A 19,925-nucleotide genomic window follows, 5' to 3' on the forward strand; every position below is an offset into this window, starting at 1 on the left:
TCTGCAAACAGGGACAATTTGACTTCCTCTTTTCCTAATTGAATACCCTTTATTTCTTTCTCTTGCCTGATTGCCCTGGCCAGAACTTCCAACACTATGTTGAATAGGAGCGGTGAGAGAGGGAATTCCTGTCTTGTGCCAGTTTTCAACGGGAATGCTTCCAGTTTTTGCCCATTCAGTATGATATTGGCTGTGGGTTTGTCATAAACAGCTCTTATTATTTTGAGATATATCCCATCAATACCTAGTTTAGTCAGAATTTTTAGCATGAAGGGCTGTTGAATTTTGTCAAAGGCCTTGTCTGCATCTATTGAGATAATCATGTGGTTTTTGTCTTTGGTTCTGTTTATATGCTGGATTACATTTATTGATTTGTGTATGTTGAACCAGCTTTGCATCCCAGGGATGAAGCCAACTTGATCGTGGTAGATAAGCTTTTTGATGTGCTGCTGGATTCAGTTTGCCAGTATTTTATTGAAGATTTTTGCATCAATGTTCATCAGGGATATTGGTCTGAAATTCTCTTTTTTGTTGTGTCTCTGCCAGGCTTTGGTATCAGGATGATGCTGGCCTTATAAAATGAGTTAGGGAGGATTCCCTCTTTTTCTATTGATTGGAATAGTTTTGGAAGGAATGGTACCAGCTCCTCTTTGTACCTCTGGTAGAATTCAGCTGTGAATCCATCTGGTCCTGAACTTTCTTTGGTTGGTGGGCTATTAAATATTGCCTTAATTTCAGAGCCTGTTATTGGTCTATTCAGAGATTCAACTTCTTCCTGGTTTAGTCTTGGGACGGTGTATGTGTCCAGGAATTTATCCATTTCTTCTAGATTTTCTAGTTTATTTGCATAGAGTTGTTTATAGTATTCTCTGATGGTAGTTTGTATTTCTGTGGGATCGGTGGTGATATCCCCTTTATCATTTTTTATTGCATCTATTGGATTCTTCTCTCTTTTCTTCTTTATTGGTCTTGCTAGCAGTCTATCAATTTTGTTGATCTTTTCAAAAAACCAGCTCCTGGATTCATTGATTTTTTGAAGGGCTTTTTGTGTCTCTATCTCCTTCAGTTCTGCTCTAATCTTAGTTATTTCCTGCCTTCTGCTAGCTTTTGAATGTGTTTGCTCTTGCTTCCCTAGTTCTTTTAATTGTGACGTTAGGGTGTCAATTTTAGATCTTTCCTGCTTTCTCTTGTGGGCATTTAGTGCTATAAATTTCTCTCTACACACTGCTTTAAATGTGTCCCAGAGATTCTAGTATGTTGTGTCTTTGTTCTCATTGGTTTCAAAGAACATCTTTATTTCTGCCTTCATTTCGTTATGTACCCAGTAGTCATTCAGGAGCAGGTTGTTCAGTTTCCATGTAGTTGAGCGGTTTTGAGTGAGTTTCTTAATCCTGAGTTCTAGTTTGATTGCACTGTGGTCTGAGAGACAGTTTGTTATAATTTCTGTTCTTTTACATTTGCTGAGGAGTGCTTTACTTCCAACTATGTGGTCAATTTTGGAATAAGTGCGATGTGGTGCTGAGAAGAATGTATATTCTGTTGATTTGGGGTGGAGAGTTCTGTAGATGTCTATTAGGTCTGCTTGTTGCAGAGATGAGTTCAATTCCTGGATATCCTTGTTAACTTTCTGTCTCATTGATCTGTCTAATGTTGACAGTGGGGTGTTAAAATCTCCCATTATTATTGTGTGGGAGTCTAAGTCTCTTTGTAGGTCTCTAAGGACTTACTTTACGAATCTGGGTACTCCTGTATTGGGTGCATATATATTTAGGATAGTTAGCTCTTCTTGTTGAATTGATCCCTTTACCATTACATAATGGCCTTCTTTGTCTCTTTTGATCTTTGTTGGTTTAAAGTCTGTTTTATTAGAGACTAGGACTGCAACCCCTGCTTTTTTTTGTTTTATGTTTGTTTGGTTGATCTTCCTCCACCCCTTTATTTTGAGCCTATGTGTGTCTCTGCACGTGCGATAGGTCTCCTGAATACAGCACACTGATGGGTCTTGACTCTTTATCCAATTTGCCAGTCTGTGTCTTTTAATTGGAGCATTTCGCCCATTTACATTTAAGGTTAATATTGTTATGTGTGAATTTGATCCTGTCATTGTGATGTTAGCTGGTTATTTTGCTCGTTAGTTGATGCAGTTTCTGCCTAGCATCAATGATCTTTACAATTTGGCATGTTTTTGCAGTGGCTGGTATCAGTTGTTCCTTTCCATGTTTAGTGCTTCCTTCAGGAGCTCTTGTAGGGCGGGCCTGGTGGTGACAAAATCTCTCAGCATTTGCTTGTCTGTAAAGGATTTTATTTCTCCTTCACTTGTGAAATTTAGTTTGGCTGGATATGAAATTCTGGGTTGAAAATTCTTTCATTTAAGAATGTTGAATATCGGCCCCCACTCTCTTCTGGCTTGTAGAGTTTCTGCCGAGAGATTCACTGTTAGTCTGATGGGCTTCCCTTTGTGGATAACTTGACCTTTCTCTCTGGCTGCCCTTAATATTTTTTCCTTCATTTCAACTTTGGTGTATCTGACAATTATGTGTCTTGGAGTTGCGCTTCTCGAGGAGTATCTTTGTGGAGTTCTCTGTATTTCCTGAACTTGAATGTTGGCTTGCCTTGCTAGATTGGGGGCGTTCTCCTGGATAATATCCTGCAGAGTGTTTTCCAGCTTGGTTCCATTCTCCCCGTCACTTTCAAGTACACCAATCAGACATAGATTTGGTCTTTTCACATAGTCCCATGTTTCTTTTTTACTTTGTTTTACTTTTTTACTTTTTTAGGCTTTATTTGTTTCTTTTTACTCTTTTTTTCTCTAAACTTCTCTTCTTGCTTCATTTCATTCATTTGATCTTCAGTCACTGATACCCTTTCCTCCACTTGATCGAATTGGCTACTGAAGCTTGTGCATGTGTCACGTAGTTCTCGTGCCATGGTTTTCAGCTCCATCAGGTCATTTAAGGTCTTCTCTATGCTGTTTATTCTAGTTAGCCATTCATCTAATCTCTTTTCAAGGTTTTTAGCTTCTTTGCGATGGGTTTGAACATCATCCTTTAGCTCGGAGAAGTTTGTTATTACCGATCATCTGAAGCCTACTTCTGTCAACTCGTCAAAGTCATTCTCCATCCAGCTTTGTTCCATTGCTGGCAAGGAGCTGCATTCCTTTGGAGAAGAAGAGGTGCTCTGATTTTTAGAATTTTCAGTTTTTCTGCTCTGGTTTCTCCCCATCTTTGTGGTTTTATCTACCTTTGGTCTTTGATGATGGTGATGTACACATGGGGTTTTGGTTGTCCTTTCTCTTTGTTAGTTTTCCTTCTAACAGTGAGGATCCTCAGCTGCAGGTCTGTTGGAGTTTGCTGGAGGTCCACTCCAGACCCTGTTTGCTTGGGTATCACCAGCGGAGGTTGCAGAACAGCAAATATTGCAGAACAGCAAATGTTGCTGCCTGATCCTTCCCTGGAAGCTTCGTCTCAGAGGGGCACCCGGCTGTGTGAGGTGTCAGTCGGCCCCTACTGGGAAGTGTCTCTCAGTTAGGCTACTCAGAGGTCAGGGACCTACTTGAGGAGGCAGTCTGTCTGTTCTCAGATCTCAAACTCTGTGCTGGAAGAACCACTACTCTCTTCAAAGCTGTCAGACAGGGATGTTTGAGTCTGCAAAAGTTTCTGTTGCCTTTTGTTCTGCTATGCCCTGCCCCCAGAGGTGGAGTCTACAGAGGCAGGCAGGCCTCCTTGAGCTGCAGAGGGCTCCACCCAGTTCAAGTTTCCCAGCCGCTTTGTTTACCTACTCAAGCTTCAGCAATGGTGGATGCCCCTCCCCCAGCCTCACTGCTGCCTTGCAGTTTGATCTCAGACTACTGTGCTAGCAGTGAGCGAGGCTCTGTGGATATGGGACCCTCTGAGCCAGGCGCAGCATATAATCTCCTGGTGTGCCGTTTGCGAAGACAGTTGGAAAAGTGCAGTATTAGGGTGGGAGTGTCCCGATTTTCCAGGTACCATCTGTCAGGCTTCCCTTGGCTAGGAAAGGGAATTCCCCGACCTCTTGCACTTCCCAGGTGAGCTGATGCCTCGCCCTGCTTCAGCTCACACTCCACAGGCTGTACCCACTGTTCAACAAGCCCCAGTGAGATGAACCTGGTACCTCAGTTGGAAATGCAGAAATCACCTGTCTTCTGCGTCACTCACGCTGGGAGCTATAGACTGGAGCTGTTCCTATTCGGCCATCTTGGAACTGGATGACTTATAATATTGCTGTCATTCATTTCACTTATCCATAACCTATAATCACCAAATATAATCCTGTTATTATTTTGAACAAATTGTTGAAAGATCAATTACGAATCAAAAAAATATATATATTTAATTTTTTCTTCATATATTTCTTCTCCAATGCTTTTCATTTCTTTATGTAAATTAGATTTTCCGACCTATGTCATTTTTATCCTTTCTGAAGAATTTCTTATTATGTTTATTAAAAGGTTGGTGTAGTGGCAAAAAGTTCTCTCAATTTTTGTTGGTCTCAGGGAGTATTTCTCCTTCACTTTTGAAGAATAATTTTGATGAGCAGAAATTTCAAAGTTGGTAGATGTTTTTTGTTTTTTACTTTTAACACTAAATATTTCACCCTGACTCACTTCTTGCTTTCATGGATTCTGAAGATAATTTCAAAGCAATTTTTATTCTTGTCACTCCATTGGTAAGATGGTTTTCTTCCTATTGTTCCTATCAAAATTTTCCCTTAGTCTATGATTTTCTGGACTTTAAATATGAAATGCAAAGGTGTCGATTTGTAAAATCTTTTTATTCTGCATAGTGTTCTCTGAGCTTCCTGAACATGTGGGTTTCTGTCCATCATTAATTTTAGAAAATGCTCAAGTCATTGTTGTGTCAAATATTTCTTTTCCTTTATCTCATTCTCCCGACATTGTCACTATGCATTTTTACACTTTTTGAAATGCTTCCAGAGTTCTTGGATATTTTTTACTTTCTCATTCTTTTTTCCTCTGCATTGCAATTTGGAAATCTGTATTGACATTTCTTCAAGGGAACTAACTCCTCCTACAACAAAAGCAGAGCACTGATGAGCACAAAAAAAGGCACTTATTGTAAATTTTATACACTGTAAATTCTATACACTGCTGTTGACGTCAAGCCTATCCTAATGATTCTCTCCTAGAGTTTCCTTCTCCCGACTTACATTACCTACCTGTTATTCCTTGTTATCTACTTTCTACCTTAGGGCACTCAGCATGTAACTCATGTTGTATTAACCCTATCATGTGATTACCGCAACATTTCAGCCAATACCAATCTAATTCTTTAGCTAGATCTTCCACTTCAGAAGGTGTTCTTTAAATTTCTAAGCATTGCAATTTGTACTGAAGGCAAAACATGACATAAGGGGAAACACAACTCAGACAATCCATTATCAAAAGATTTTATATTTCTTTGAAAAGCCATCGATATGATAAGGTCATACCAATGAATTTCTTTGGTTCTATCAAAATAAATGTCCTCTGCTGTGCTTGTCTACTTTCTCATCTTTAGATTTCCATACAATCTTTTTCAATAAAGTAGGAGATAGGCAGTGCATTCAACTGTAGTCCCCAATTTAAAAAAAAACTGGCAAAAATTATACACAATCATATAATGTACAGAAAAAAAGCATATTTCTGAAAAGCTACACTGAGTCTGTCTATTCCAACTAAAACACTATCAAATTAGGAAGTAAATAAAAATGAAAAATACCACCAATAAAACATTTGCTGCCGCCTTTGTGAAAGTAAAATACACAAAGGGAAAAAAAATAGAAAGAGAACACATGAAAAGCACTGAAGAAAATGAAACACAAAGAGCTGCCACAACACCCATCACGTAACCTCTCCTCGAGACAAAATAAGGTTCTCATCATCGACCCCATCGAGGGCACCCCCGTCACTGTGCAGGTAACCAGCGGGACTGGACAAGCTCACAACAGCTCAATGCAGGACACCAGGCTGCCAAGAAAAGCCCAAGCTCCAGCACACCAAGGGCTGTGCACCTGGCTGACACTGTCCTAGGACCAGTGGGCCAAATGCAAGTCCTCCTCCGGGCTCACCATCTGGTGGAACAAGAGGAGGACAGGTGTCCAAACAGGGCCTCATGGCTCCATGAGAAGAAGTGGGAAGGGGGTTCTGGCTCATGCATGCTCATCCTTTATGGGCCCATATAATGGGATCCACGTGGAACACTGACCCATCATGGATGCAGGGCACCCTTGGCCCTCCCAGCCACAAAATCCTGGAAAGACAGGGCAAGCAGGTCACTGGGATCAGGCAAGACGCCTGGGCTGTACCCTACTGCAGGCCCCAAGAGCACCTCCACTGCCTGGGCTGGACCCTACTGCAGGCCCCAAGAGCACCTCCACTGCCTGGGCTGGCTCCACCAAACAACCCCAGGGCCACATCAGGACCACGGGGAATGGGTCAGGGCAACCAAGCAGCTCATGGCCAACCCAGGAGGCTGGTCCTGATGCCAGGAGCCAATGCAGAACTGGCAGTCGCAGAGCCTGCTCCTGGGCATGGTGGGTGCTGGCCCTGGTGCCCACTCCAAGCAGGCACTGGAAATCAAAGCCTGGGGGCCTCCAGAGCCACATGCTTTCTATGGTGGGTCCCCATCAATGACTCAACCCCAGGGAAAAAAAACACCACCCCCCACCAGGCTCCAGGAGGCCCACTGGAATGGCCTATTTCTCAATGGACAATTCCAATCAGGGCCATGGGTGAGGCACCATCCTTGAATCTCCACAACCCAACCCCAGGGGCAGATTCAAGCACCACACTCCATGGACAAAGAGCTCCCTTCTAACCCCCTCAGATGGCCTGGGAAGTCCTCCAGGCCTGACCTGAGCACTGAGTCTCAACAGAGCGCTGCCCTGGGTGGGGCTGAAGAACCCTTTCCTGCCTGGACCACTGTCACTCCGGTAGGGTTCAGGAAGTTATCCTCCTTGGGTCCAGTTCCCCAAAAAGCGGCCCTCCTGGAGAACCCACTCCTCTCTGATGGGAATTCAGGTTGGTTCCCTGAGGAAACCCTCTTATCCCAAAGGCTGACCCTTGGTGACCCCACATGGCCAGGCTCATGGCCCATGACACAAGCAGGATCCACTCACCTATGCCAGTCAATGCCAGGGGGCCCGCCTGGGTGGAAGAGCTCACTGAAAGACACAAGGGGAGAACGGGGGCTCAGGAAGGAGCCACCAATCAGCCCCAACCCCGGGGAACAGGAGCCCAACACCAAGCCCCCTCAGGGAGCCTGGGCTGCCTCACGGAGGAGCACAGAGACAGGATTGGACCTTCCAGATGGCCTTCAGGGCCTGCAGGTCTCCAGCCCAAAATACAGTGGCCATTCCGGGGAGCCCAGCATCCTCTTCCAAAATTCTCACCTAGGCTGGGCCTCAGCGTAATCCTATTGAGCATGATTTTTAAGTCATCACCTCTTTTCAGGACAATATAAGGTTCTCATCATTGACCCAACCAAGGGCAACCCCCACCCCAAGCATGCATCCATGTGCTCACCACAGCTCAGTGCAGGAGACCAGGGTGCCAGGAAGGTCCAAACTCCAGCGCACCGGGGGATAAGCACCAGGCTGATGGACACTGGCCTGGGGCCGTGGGGGCCCAACACAAGTCTTCCTCCAGGCTCACCATCTGAAGGGACAGGAGGAGGACATGTGTACAACCAGGGCCTCACATATCAGTGCAGGGAGGGTGGATAGGGAAGACCCATGTGATGGGGATCCATGCAGAACCCTGACCCAACATGGACACAAGGCACTATTGGCCCTCCTGGCCACCAAACCTTAGAAAGACAGGGCAAATGGGTCACTGGGCTGGGGCAAGATGCCTGGGCTGCACTCTACTGCAGGCCCTGAGAGCACCTCCACTGCCTGGGCCAGCTCCCCCGAACAACCCCAGGGCCACACCAGGACCATGGGGCATGGGCCAGGGCAACCAACCTGCTCCTGGCCAAACAAGGAGCCTTGGCCAATCAGGAACCACATGCTGTCCTCTCCTTTTCTTGGGCTCAAGACCCCACCACCCTGGAGGTGACCCCATGGCTCAGAAGCAGCCTGGGTGGCAAAGTTCCAGGACAGGTCCCTGAACAGCAGGCCTTCCCACCATAGGAGGCTACCCTTTCCACCACTGGAACTCAAGGAAGGGATGACACCAGCGGGACATAAGCTGCCCCCTTGGCCCAAAGAAGGGCCAGCCTGCAGCACCACCAGGCACCCAGTCAGAGCTCAGCTTTGACTCAATCTCAATGAAACAGCACCCCACCCCCAACAGGCTCAAGGAGGCACCATTAAGATGACCCATTACTCAACAGAGTTGTTCCCATTCAGGGCCATGGGTGTGGGGCATTCCTTGAATCTCCGCCACCTGACTGTGTGGGCCCAATCACCCACCACTCTTCAGGGAGGGAGAACTCCAGTGTGACCCCCAGGGAGCCCCAGAGCTTCTGTGTCCCCCATCATGTGGCCTGGGCAGTCCTCAAGGCCTGATGAGCCCACCAAATTTCAGCTGGGAGCTGCTCTATGTTGGGCTGAAGGAACCCTTTCTTGCCTGGACCACCATCACCTTTGCAGGGCTTCAGGAAATGCATGCTCCTAGGGTCAGATTCCCAAGAAAGTGACCCTACTGGAGAAATGTTCCCTCCCCGGGGGCACCTGGAGAAAACCTGAGTGGCCTGAAGGCTGACCCTCGATGACCCCACACTGCCTCATTTATGGCCCATGACCCCAACAGGATACACTCACCTATGCTGCTTAAGGCCATGGGCCCCACCTGGCCAGAAGAGCTCACTGAAAGACACAGGGGAGAACATGGGCTCAGGACGGAGCCATCAACACACCCCATCCCCAGGAAGCAGAGCCTGGACACCAAGCCCACACAGGGAGCCTGGGCTGCCTCACAGAGGGGCACAGAGACAGGGCTAGGACCCCTGAGATGCCCTTCAGGGCCTCAAGTTCTTCAGTACAAAATACAGTGGCTAGTGGCCCTGCCGGGGATCTTGGCATCCCAGCGCCCTCTTCAAACATTCTCACCTAGCCTGGGCCTCAGCGTAATCCTATTGAGCATGATTTTTAAGTCATCACCTCTCTTCAGGACAATATAAGGTTCTCATCATTGACCCAATCAAGGCCCTCCCCATGCATGCATCCAGCGGAACCTGGATGTGCTCACCACAGCTCAGTGCAGGAGACCAGGGTGCCAGGGAGGGTCTGAGCTTCAGCACACCGGGGGATGAGCACCAGGCTGACAGACACTGGCCTGGGGCCTGTGGGGGCCCAACACAAGTCTTCCTCCAGGCTCACCATCTGGGGTGACAGGAGAAGGACATGTGTCCAACCAGGGCCCCATGAATCAGTGTGGGGAAGGTGTGTAGGGGATACCCATGTGATGGAATCCATGAAGAACACTGACTCATCACAGACACAGGGCACCATTGGCCCTGCTGGCCACCAAACCCTGGAAAGACAGGGAAAGTGGGTCACTGGGCTGGGGCAAGATGCCCTACTGCAGGCCCCAAGAGCACCTCCACTGCTCGAGCCGGCTCCCCCGAACAACCCCAGGGCCGCACTGGGACCATGGGGACAGGTCAGGGCAACCAACCTGCTCATGGCCAACCAATGAGTCTGGCCTTGACACCAGGAGCCAATGCAGACCTGGCAGTTGCAGAGCCTGCCCTGGGCATGGTGGGTGCCCACCCTGGTGCCCTCTCCAAGCACACACCAGAAATCAAAGCCTGGGGGCCTCCAGGGCCACGTGCTTTCTCTGGTGGGTCCTCATCTTGCCCTATACCTCCCACACACAGAGCCAGGTCCCATTTGGTCAATCAGAAACCACATGGTGTCCTCTCCTTTCCTTGGGATCAAGACCCTGCCACCCTGGAGGTGACCCCGTGGCTCACAAGCAGGCTGTGTGGCAAATTCCCAGAACAGGTCCCTCGACAGCAGGACTTCCCACCTCAGGAGGACACCCTTCTCACCACTGAATCTCAAGGAAGGGGAGACCCCAGAGGGATGTGAGCTGGCCCCTTGTCCCAAAGACCACAACCCCCAGGGCTGCCTGCAGCACCACCAGGCACCAGCCAGAGCTCAGCCTTGATTCAACTGCATTGAAACAGCACCTCCCCCTACCAGGCTCAAGGAGGTACCACTAAGATGGCCCATTACTCAACAGGGTTGGTCCCATTCAGGGCCATGGATGGGGTGCAGTCCTGAATCTCCGGGGCCTGTCTGCTTGGGCCCAATCACCCACCACTGTCCAGGGAGGGAGAACTCCAGCATGATCCCCAGGCTGCCCCAGAGCCCCTGTTGCCCACCTCATGTGGCCTGGGCAGTCCTCGAGGCCTGACCAGCCTACCGAGTTACAGCTGGGAGCTGCTCTATGTTGGGCTGAAGGAACCCTTTCCTGCCTGGACCACCATCACCTCTGCAGGGCTTCAGGAAATGCGTGCTCCTAGGGTCAGATTCCCAAGGAAGCGACCCTACTGGAGAAACATTCCCTCCCCGGTTGCACCCTGAGAAAACTCTAGTGGCCCGAAGGCTGACCCTAAATGGCCCCATGCTGCCTCATTCATGGCCCATGACCCCAACAGGATACACTCACCTATGTCGCATAAGGCCATGGGCCTCACCTGGGCAGAAGAGCTCACTGAAAGACATAGGGGAGAAAGCGGGCTCAGGAAGGAGCCGCCAACATGCCCCACCCCCAGGGAACCAGAGATCAGACACCAAGCCCACACAGGGAGCCTGGGCTGCCTTACAGAGGGGCACAGAGACAGGGTGGGACCCCCCTGAGAGGCCCTTCAGGGCCTCGAGTTCTCCAGCCCAAAATATAGTGGCCCTGCCAGGGATCTCGGGATCCCAGCATCCTCTTCCAAAATTCTCACCTAGCCTGGGCCTCAGAGTAATCCTATTGAGCATGATTTTTAAGTCATCACCTCTCTTCAGGACAATATAAGGTTCTCATCATCGACCCAACCCAGGGGACCAACCACCTCGTCCATGCATCCAGCGGGACCTGGATGTGCTCACCACAGCTCAGTGCAGGAGACCAGGGCATGAGGAAGGGCCTGAGCTTCAGCACATTAGGGGCTGGGCAACAGGCTGATGGCCACTGGCCCAGGAACAGCAGGCCCAATGCAAGTCTTCCTCCAGTCTCACTATCTGCGAGAGAGGTGGAGAACATGTGTCCAAAATGACCTCCATGTAGGGAAGGAGGTAGGGCATGCCAGTTCACACTTGCTTATCCTCCATGGACACATGTGATGAGATCCATGTGAAATACTGACTTGTCACTGACACAGAGCACCCTTGGCCCTTCCACCGAACCCTGGAAGGACAGGGCAGGTAGGTCATTGGCCTTGGGATAAACGCCCAGGCTGTGCCATACTGCAGGCTTTGAGAGCACCTCCACTGCCCAAGAGGCCTCTGCTGCATGACCCCAGGGCTTCCCTGGGATCACTGGGCATGGGCCAGGGCCATTAGCCAGGTCATGGCCAACCAAGAAGGCTGGCCAAGATGCCATGCGCCACTGCAGACCTGGCAGTTGCATAGCCTACCCCTGGGCATGTGGGGCGTGCATACAGGCGCCCTCTTCAAGCACATACTGGAAATCACAGCCTGAGCCACATGCTTTCTTTGGTGGGTCACCATCCATACTCTGCATATCTCCCACACACTTGAACAATCAGGACACACATGGTGCCCTTTCCATTGCTTGGGCCCAAAAATCCATCACCCTGGAGGTGACACAATAGATTCCAAGCAGCCTGAGCAACAAAATCCTGGGAAAGGTCCCTCAACAGTGGGCCTTCCCTTCTCAGGAGGCCACCCTTCATGACACTTGATCTCAGAGATAGGGTGATCCCCAGTGGGATGTGGGCTGCCCCTTGGCCCAAAGCCCACGAGTCCCAGGGCTGACCTGCAGCACAACCAGGTAAGGGCCAGAGCTCTGCCTTGACTCAACCCCAGGAAAACAATGCCACCTCCCACCAGGCTCCAGGAGACCCACTGGGATGGCCAATTACTCAACAGGGATGGTCACATTCCAGGCCATGGGTGGAGCACAATCCTTTTATCTCTAAGACCCAACCCTGAGGGTCCATTCACACACCACACTCTAGGGACTGAGAGCTCCCATGTGACCCCCGTGGCACCCAGAGCCCCTCTGGACCCCCTCGTGTTCAGGCAGTCCTTGAGGACTGACCTGAGCACTCAGTGTCAGCTAGGAGCTGCCTTGCCTGGGGCTGATGGAACCCTTTCCTGCCTGGACCACTGTCACCCCTGCAGGGCTTCAGGTATCCTCCTTGGGTCTAATTCCCAAAAAGCCACCCTCCTGGAGAACCCGTCTCTCCCAGGTGGGAATTCAGATCGGCTGCCTGAGAAAACCCTTGTGGCCCAAAGGCTGAAACTCAGCGACACCACATGGCCTGGCTGATGGCCCATGACCCCATCAGGATGCACTTACCTATGCCAGTCAAGGCCAGGGGGCCCGCCTGGGAGGAAAAGCTCACTGAAAGACACAAGGGAGGAATGGGGCTCAGGAAGGAGCCACCAATTTTCCCTGGCCCCAGGGAACTGGAGCACCAACACCAAGCCCGTAGAGGTAGCCTGGGCTGCCTCGAGGAAGAGCACAGAGACAGGGTTGGGCCTCCTTCCAGATGCCCTTCAGGGCCTCCAGGTCTCCAACCCAAAATACAGTGGCCCTGTTGGAGATCTCAGGATCCCAGTGTCTTCTTCCAACATTCTCACGTAGGTTGGGCCTCAGCGTAATCCTATTGAGCATGATTTTTAAGTCATCACCTCTCTTCAGGACAATATAAGGTTCTCATCATTGACCCAACCAAGGGCAAGCCCCTCCCCATGCATGCATCCAGTGGAAACTGAATGTGCTCACCACAGCTCAGTGCAGGAGACCAGGGTGCCAGGGAGGATCTGAGCTTCAGCACACCGGGGGATGAGCACCAGGCTGATGGACACTGGCCTGGGGCCTGTGGGGGCCCAACACAAGTCTTCCTCCAGGCTCACCATCTGGGGTGACAGGAGAAGGACATGTGTCCAACCAGGGCCTCACGTATCAGCGCACAGGAGGTGGGTAGGGGATACCAATGTGATGGAATCCATGAAGAACACTGACCCAACACGGACGCAGAGCATCATTGGCCCTCCCGGCCACCAAACCCTGGAAAGACAGGGCAAGCAGGTTACTGGGCTCAGGCAAGATGCCTGGGCTGTGCCCTACTGCAGACCCCAAGAGCACCTCCACTGCTCAAGCCAGCTCCCCCGAACAACCCCAGGGCCGCACTGGGACCATGGGGACAGGTCAGGGCAACCAACCTGCTCATGGCCAACCAATGAGTCTGGCTTTGACACCAGGAGCCAATGCAGACCTGGCAGTTGCAGAGCCTGCCCTGGGTGTGGTGGGTGCCCACCCTGGTGCCCTCTCCACGCACACACCAGAAATCAAAGCCTGGGGGCCTCGAGGGCCACATGCTTTCTCTGGTGGGTCCTCATCTTGCCCTATACCTCCCACACACAGAGCCAGGCCACACTTGGTCAATTGGAAACCACATGGTGTCCTCTCCTTTCCTTGGCATTAAGATCCTGCCACCCTGGAGGTGACCCCGTGGCTCAGAAGCAGCCTGTGTGGCAAATTCCCAGAACAGGTCCCTCGACAGCAGGACTTCCCACCTCAGCAGGACACCATTTTGGCCACTGAATCTCAAGGAAGGGGAGATCCCAGTGGGACGTGAGCTAGCCCCTTGTCCCAAAGACCACAACCCCCAGGGCTGCCTGCAGCACCACCAGGCACCAGCCAGAGCTCAGCCTTGATTCAACTGCATTGAAACAGCACCTCCCCCTACCAGGCTCAAGGAGGTACCACTAAGATGGCCCATTACTCAACAGGGTTGGTCCCATTCAGGGCCATGGATGGGGTGCAGTCCTGAATCTCCGGGGCCTGTCTGCTTGGGCCCAATCACCCACCACTGTCCAGGGAGGGAGAACTCCAGCATGATCCCCAGGCTGCCCCAGAGCCCCTGTTGCCCACCTCATGTGGCCTGGGCAGTCCTCGAGGCCTGACCAGCCTACCGAGTTACAGCTGGGAGCTGCTCTATGTTGGGCTGAAGGAACCCTTTCCTGCCTGGACCACCATCACCTCTGCAGGGCTTCAGGAAATGCGTGCTCCTAGGGTCAGATTCCCAAGGAAGCGACCCTACTGGAGAAACGTTCCCTCCCCGGTGGCACCCTGAGAAAACTCTAATGGCCCGAAGGCTGACCCTAAATGGCCCCATGCTGCCTCATTCATGGCCATGACCTCAACAGGATACACTCACCTATGTCGCATAAGGCCATGGGCCTCACCTGGGCAGAAGAGCTCACTGAAAGTCATAGGGGAGAAAGCGGGCTCAGGAAGGAGCCGCCAACATGCCCCACCCCCAGGGAACCAGAGATCAGACACCAAGCCCACACAGGGAGCCTGGGCTGCCTTACAGAGGGGCACAGAGACAGGGTGGGACCCCCCTGAGAGGCCCTTCAGGGCCTCAAGTTCTCCAGCCCAAAATACAGTGGCCTTGCCTGGGATCTCAGGATCCCAGCATTCTCTTCCAAAGTTCTCACCTAGACTGGGCCTCAGCATAATCCTATTGAGCATGATTTTTAAGTCATCACCTCTCTTCAGGACAATATAAGGTTCTCATCATCAACCCAACCCAGGGGACCAACCACCTCGTCCACGCATCCAGCGGGACCTGGATATGCTCACCACAGCTCAGTGCAGGAGACCAGGGTGCAAGGAAGGGCCTGAGCTTCAGCACATTAGGGGCTGGGCACCAGGCTGATGGCCACTGGCCCAGGAACAGCAGGCCCAATGCAAGGCTTCCTCCAGTCTCACCATCTGGGAGAGAGGTGGAGGACATGTGTCCAAAATGACCTCCATGTAGGGAAGGAAGTGGTGGGTGCCAGTTCCCGCTTGCTCGTCCTCCATGGACACATGTGATGAGATCCATGTGAAATACTGACTTGTCACCGACATGGGGCACCCTTGTCCCTCCCTGCCACCCAACCCTGGAAGGACAGGGCAGGTAGGTCACTGGGCTAGGGCCAAATGCCCAGCCTGCACCATACCGCAGGCCCTGAGAGGACCTCCACTGTCCAAGGGGGCTCCCCTGCATGACCCCAAGGCACGGGCCAGGGCCATTAGCCAGGTCGTGGCCAACCAAGAAGGCTGGCTCCGATGCCATGTGCCACTGCAGTCCTGGCAGTCACGTAATCTTCCCCTGGGTGTGGTGGGCTCACATCAAGACGCCCTCTCTAAGCATGCACCGGAAATCACAGCTTGGGGCTGCAGGGCCATGTGCTTTCTCTGGTGGGTCACCAGCCATGCTCTGCATACCTCCCACCACAGAGCTAGGCTACACTTGGCCAACTCAAAGCGACATGGTGCCCTCTCCTTTGCTTGGGCCCAAGACCCTGTCACCCTGGAGGTGATGCCATGGCTCAGAAGAAGCCTGAGCAACAAAATCCTGGGACAGGTCCCTCGACAATGGGCCTTCCCACCTCGGGAGGCCACCCTTTGCGACATTCGACTTCGGAGATAGGGTGACCTCCACCAGGATGCCGGCTGTCCCTTGGCCCAAAGCGTACGAGTCCCAAGGCTGACCTGTAGCATGACCAGGTACCAGAGCTCCACCTTGACCCAACCCCAGGGAAACAAAGTCACCGTACACCAGGCTCCAGGAGACCCGGTGGGATGGCCCATTGCTCAACAGGGATGGTCGCTTTCAGGGCCATGGGTGGGGCGTGATCCTTGAATCTCCGCAACCCAACCCCATTCACACACCACACTCCAGGGAACAAGAGCTCCCCTATTACCCCAGTAGTGCCCCATAGCCCCTCTGGCCTCCTTCATGTGGCCTGAGCAGTCCTGGAGACCTTACTGGAGCACCGAGTCTCAACTGGGTGCTGTCCTGCATTGGGCAGAAGGAACCCTTTCCTGCCTGGACCACCATCACCCTTGCAGGGCTTCAGGGAAGGCATCCTCCTTGGGTTAGATTCCCAAAAAAGCCACCCTCCAGGAGAACCCTTCCCTCCCAGGTGGAAATTCAGGTCTGCTCCCTGAGAAAACTGTTGTGGACTGAAGGCTGAACCTCGGGGACCCAACACGGTCTGGCTCATGACCAATGACCCCAGCAGGATCCACTCACCTATGCCAGTCAACGTCAAGGGGCCCTCCTGGGTGGAAGAGCTCACTGAAAGACACAAGGTGAGAATGAGGGCTCAGGAAGGAGCCACCAACATTCCCCACACCAGAGAACCAGAGCACCAACACCAACCCCACACAGGGAGCCTGGGCTGCATCACAGAGGAGCGCAGAGACAGGTTGGGCCACCTCCAGATGCCCTTCAGAACCTCCAGGTCTCTAGCACAAAATACAGTGGCCTTGTTGAGGACCTCGGTATCCCATAATCCTCTTCCAAAATTCTCACCTAGGCTGGGCCTCAGCGTAATCCTATTGAGCATGATTTTTAAGTCATCACCTCTCTTCAGGACAATATAAGATTCTCATCATTGACCCAACATAGAAAACCCCCTCCCCACACAAAAATCCAGTGGAACCCGGATGTGCTCACCACAGCTTAGTGCAGGAGACTGGAGCACCAGGAAAGGCTGGAGCTTCAGTACACCAGGGGCTGAGCACCTGGCTGACGGACACTGGCCCAGGAAAAGTGGGCCCAATGGGAGTCTTCCTCCAGTCTCATCATCTGGGGGCACAGGTGGAGGACATGTGACCACCCTCCATGTGGAGAAGGGGGTGGCTGGTGCCAGCTCATGCTTGCTCATCCTCCATGGTCACATGTGATGAGATCTATGCAAAATACTGACTCGTCACCAATGTGGGGCATACTTGGCTCTCCCTGCCACCGAACCCAGGAAGGACAAGGCAGGCAGGTCACTGGGCTTGAGCAAAACACCCAGGCTGTGCTGTACTGTAGGACCTGAGAGCACATCCACTGCCCAAAACAGCTCCCCTGCATGACCCCAGGGCTACCCTGGGACCACTGGGCACAAGCACAGCCCACCAGCCAGGTCACAGCCACTGAAGGAGGCTGGCCCATATGCCAGGTGCCACTGCAGACCCTGCAGTGGCATAGCCTGCTCCTGGGCATGGTGGGCATGCATATAGGCACCCTCTCCAAGCCTACACCAGAAATTACATCCTGGGACTGCAGGGCCACTTGCTTTCTCTGGTGGGTCCCCATCCATACTCCACACACTTCCCAAGCAGAGAGCCAGCCACACATGGCCAATCAGGAGCTGCATGGTGCCCCCTCCTTTGCTTAGTCCCAAGATCCTGCCACCCTGGAGGTGACACCATGGCTCCTAAGCAGCCTGAGGAACAATTCCCAGTCTAGGTGCCTCGACAGTGGGCCTTCCCACTTCAGGAGGCCAGCCTTCACAACACTCAACCTCGGAGAAAGGGTGACCCCCAGTGGGATGCAGGCTGCCTCTTGGCGCAAAGCCCATGAGTCCCAGGGCTGACCTGCAGCACCACCAGGTACCAGCCAGAGCTCCACCTTGACCCAACCCCAGGAAAACAACGCCACCCCACACCAGGCTCCAGGAGACCCACTGGGATGGCCCATTGCTCAACAGGGATGGTCGCATTCAGGGCCATGGGTGAGATGTAATCCTTGAATCTCCGTGACCCAACCCCATGGGCCCATTCATGCACCACATTCTGGGGGCCAAGAGCTCCCCTGTTACCCCTGCGGTTCCCTGTAGCCCCTCTGACCTCCTTCATGTGCCCTGGGCAGTCCTCGAGGCCTTACCAGAGCACCAATTCTCAGGGGGGCACTGCCCTGCATTGGGCCCCGAGTTGGGCAGAAGGAACCCTTTCCTGCCTGACCACCATCACCCCTGCAGGGCTTCAGGGAAGGCGTCCTCCTTGGGTCTGATTCCCAAAAAAGCTGCCTCCTGGAGAACCCATCTCTCCCAGGTGGGAATTCAGGTTGGCTGCCTGAGAAAACCCTTGTGGCCCAAAGACTAAACCTCAGCAATCCCACACGAACTATCTAATGGCCCATTATCCCAGTAGGATGCACTCACCTATGTTGGTCAATTCCAGGGGGCCCACCTGGGTGGAAAAGCTCACTGAAAGACACAAAAGGAGAACAGGGGCTCAGGAAGGAGCCACCAACCTTCCCTGTCCCTGGGGAACAAGAGCACCAACACCAAGCCCACACAGGGAGCGTGGGCTGCCTCACTGAGGAGCACAGACAGGGCTGGGCCCCCTTCCAGATGCCCTTCAGGGCCTCCAGGTCTCCAGCCCAAAATACAGTGACCCTGCCTGGGATCTCAGGATCCCAGCCGTCCTCTTCCAAAATTCTCACCTAGGCTGGGCCTCAGCGTAATCCTATTGAGCATGATTTTTAAGTCATCATTTCTCTTCAGGACAATGTAATGTTCTCATCATTGACCCAACTCAGGGCAGCCCCCTCCCCATGCATGCATCCAGCAGGACCTGGATGGGCTCACCACAGCTCAGTGCTGGACACCAGGGTGCCAGGATGGGTCCAAGCTTCAGTGCACTGGGAGCTGAGCACCTGTCTGACGGGCCTGGGGCCTGTGGGTCTGACACAAGTCTTCCTCCAGGGTCACCATCTGTAGGGACAGGAGGACATGTGTCCAACCAGGGCCTCACGTATCAATGCACGGAAGGTGAGTAGGGGACACCCTTGTGATGGGATCCATGCAGAACACTGATCCATTTCAGACGCGGGGCACACTTGGCCCTCCCTGCCACCAAACCCTGGAAAGACAGGGCAAGTGGGTTACTGGGCTTGGGCAAGACGCCTGGGCTGCGCCCTACTGCAGGCCTCGAGAGCACCTCCACTGCCTGCGCTGTCTCCCTCAAACAACCCCAGGGCCACTCCAGGACCACAGGGCACAGGCCAGGGCAACCAACCTGCTCATGGCTAACCAAGGAGGGTGGTCTTCATGCCAGGAGCCACTCCAGATCTGGCAGTCACAGAGCCTGACCCTGAGCATGGTAGGGCTGCCCTGGTGCCCAATGCAAGCACGCACCAGAAATCAAAGCCTGGGGGCCTCCAGGGACACATGCTTTCTCTGATGGGTCCCTATCCATGCCCTGCACACCTCCCACACACAGAGCCGGGCCACACTCCCAGTCGGAAACCATATGGTGTCTCCTTTCCTTGGGCTCAAGACCCTGCCACCCTGGAGGTGACTCCATGGCTCAGAAGCAGCCTAGGTGGCAAATTCCCAGGACAAGTCCCTTGACAGCAGGTCTTCCACCTCAGGAGAACACCCTTCCCGCCACTGAATCTCAAGGAAGGGGTGACCTCAGCGGGATATGAGCTGCCCCCTTGGCCCAAAGCCCATGTGGGCACCACCGGGCACCAGCCAGAGTTCAGCCTTGACCCAACTGCATTGAAACAATGCCACTCCCTACCAGGCTCAAGGAGGCACCATTAAAATGGCCCATTGCTCAACAGGGTCGGTCCCATTCAGGGCCATGGGTGGGTAGCATTCCTTGAATCACTGCAGCCTGACCGCAAGGGCCCTATTACCCACCCCTCTTGGGGCAAGAACTCCAGCATGACCCCCAGGGCACTCCAAAGCCCCTGTGGCCCCCATCATGTGGCCTGAGCAGTCCTTGAGCCTGACCTGCCACCAAGTTTCAGCTGGGAACTACATTACGTTGGGCTGAAGGAACCCTTTCCTGCCTGGACCACCATCACCCTGCAGAGCTTCAGGAAATGCTTGCTCCTAGGGTCAGATTCCGAAGGAAATGACCCTCCTGGAGGAACCATCCCTCCCGATGGGTAACCTGTTGGCTCCCTGAGAAAATCGTAGTGGGCCAAAGGCTG

General features: G+C 52.6%; 7 non-coding genes across 7 annotated transcripts; all 7 read right to left on the bottom strand.

Annotated features, from left to right (window-relative positions):
• Positions 1-7,417: 7,417 nt before the first annotated feature.
• LOC129014798 (small nucleolar RNA SNORD115) lies at positions 7,418-7,499 on the bottom strand. The gene has a single exon (XR_008494335.1). It is a non-coding gene; the product is annotated as a small nucleolar RNA SNORD115 (small nucleolar RNA).
• Positions 7,500-9,079: 1,580 nt separating this feature from the next.
• LOC129014789 (small nucleolar RNA SNORD115) lies at positions 9,080-9,161 on the bottom strand. Its single transcript, XR_008494324.1, has one exon. It is a non-coding gene; the product is annotated as a small nucleolar RNA SNORD115 (small nucleolar RNA).
• A 1,768-nt stretch (positions 9,162-10,929) lies between these two features.
• Positions 10,930-11,011, bottom strand: LOC129014822 (small nucleolar RNA SNORD115). Its single transcript, XR_008494359.1, has one exon. It is a non-coding gene; the product is annotated as a small nucleolar RNA SNORD115 (small nucleolar RNA).
• Positions 11,012-12,793: 1,782 nt separating this feature from the next.
• LOC129014790 (small nucleolar RNA SNORD115) lies at positions 12,794-12,875 on the bottom strand. The gene has a single exon (XR_008494325.1). It is a non-coding gene; the product is annotated as a small nucleolar RNA SNORD115 (small nucleolar RNA).
• A 1,784-nt stretch (positions 12,876-14,659) lies between these two features.
• Positions 14,660-14,741, bottom strand: LOC129014825 (small nucleolar RNA SNORD115). Its single transcript, XR_008494362.1, has one exon. It is a non-coding gene; the product is annotated as a small nucleolar RNA SNORD115 (small nucleolar RNA).
• Positions 14,742-16,527: 1,786 nt separating this feature from the next.
• Positions 16,528-16,609, bottom strand: LOC129014792 (small nucleolar RNA SNORD115). Its single transcript, XR_008494328.1, has one exon. It is a non-coding gene; the product is annotated as a small nucleolar RNA SNORD115 (small nucleolar RNA).
• A 1,823-nt stretch (positions 16,610-18,432) lies between these two features.
• Positions 18,433-18,514, bottom strand: LOC129014821 (small nucleolar RNA SNORD115). The gene has a single exon (XR_008494358.1). It is a non-coding gene; the product is annotated as a small nucleolar RNA SNORD115 (small nucleolar RNA).
• Positions 18,515-19,925: the final 1,411 nt, after the last annotated feature.

The sequence above is a fragment of the Pongo pygmaeus genome, chromosome 16 (assembly GCF_028885625.2).
Source record: "Pongo pygmaeus isolate AG05252 chromosome 16, NHGRI_mPonPyg2-v2.0_pri, whole genome shotgun sequence".
In the NCBI taxonomy this organism is placed as follows: Eukaryota; Metazoa; Chordata; class Mammalia; order Primates; family Hominidae; genus Pongo; species Pongo pygmaeus.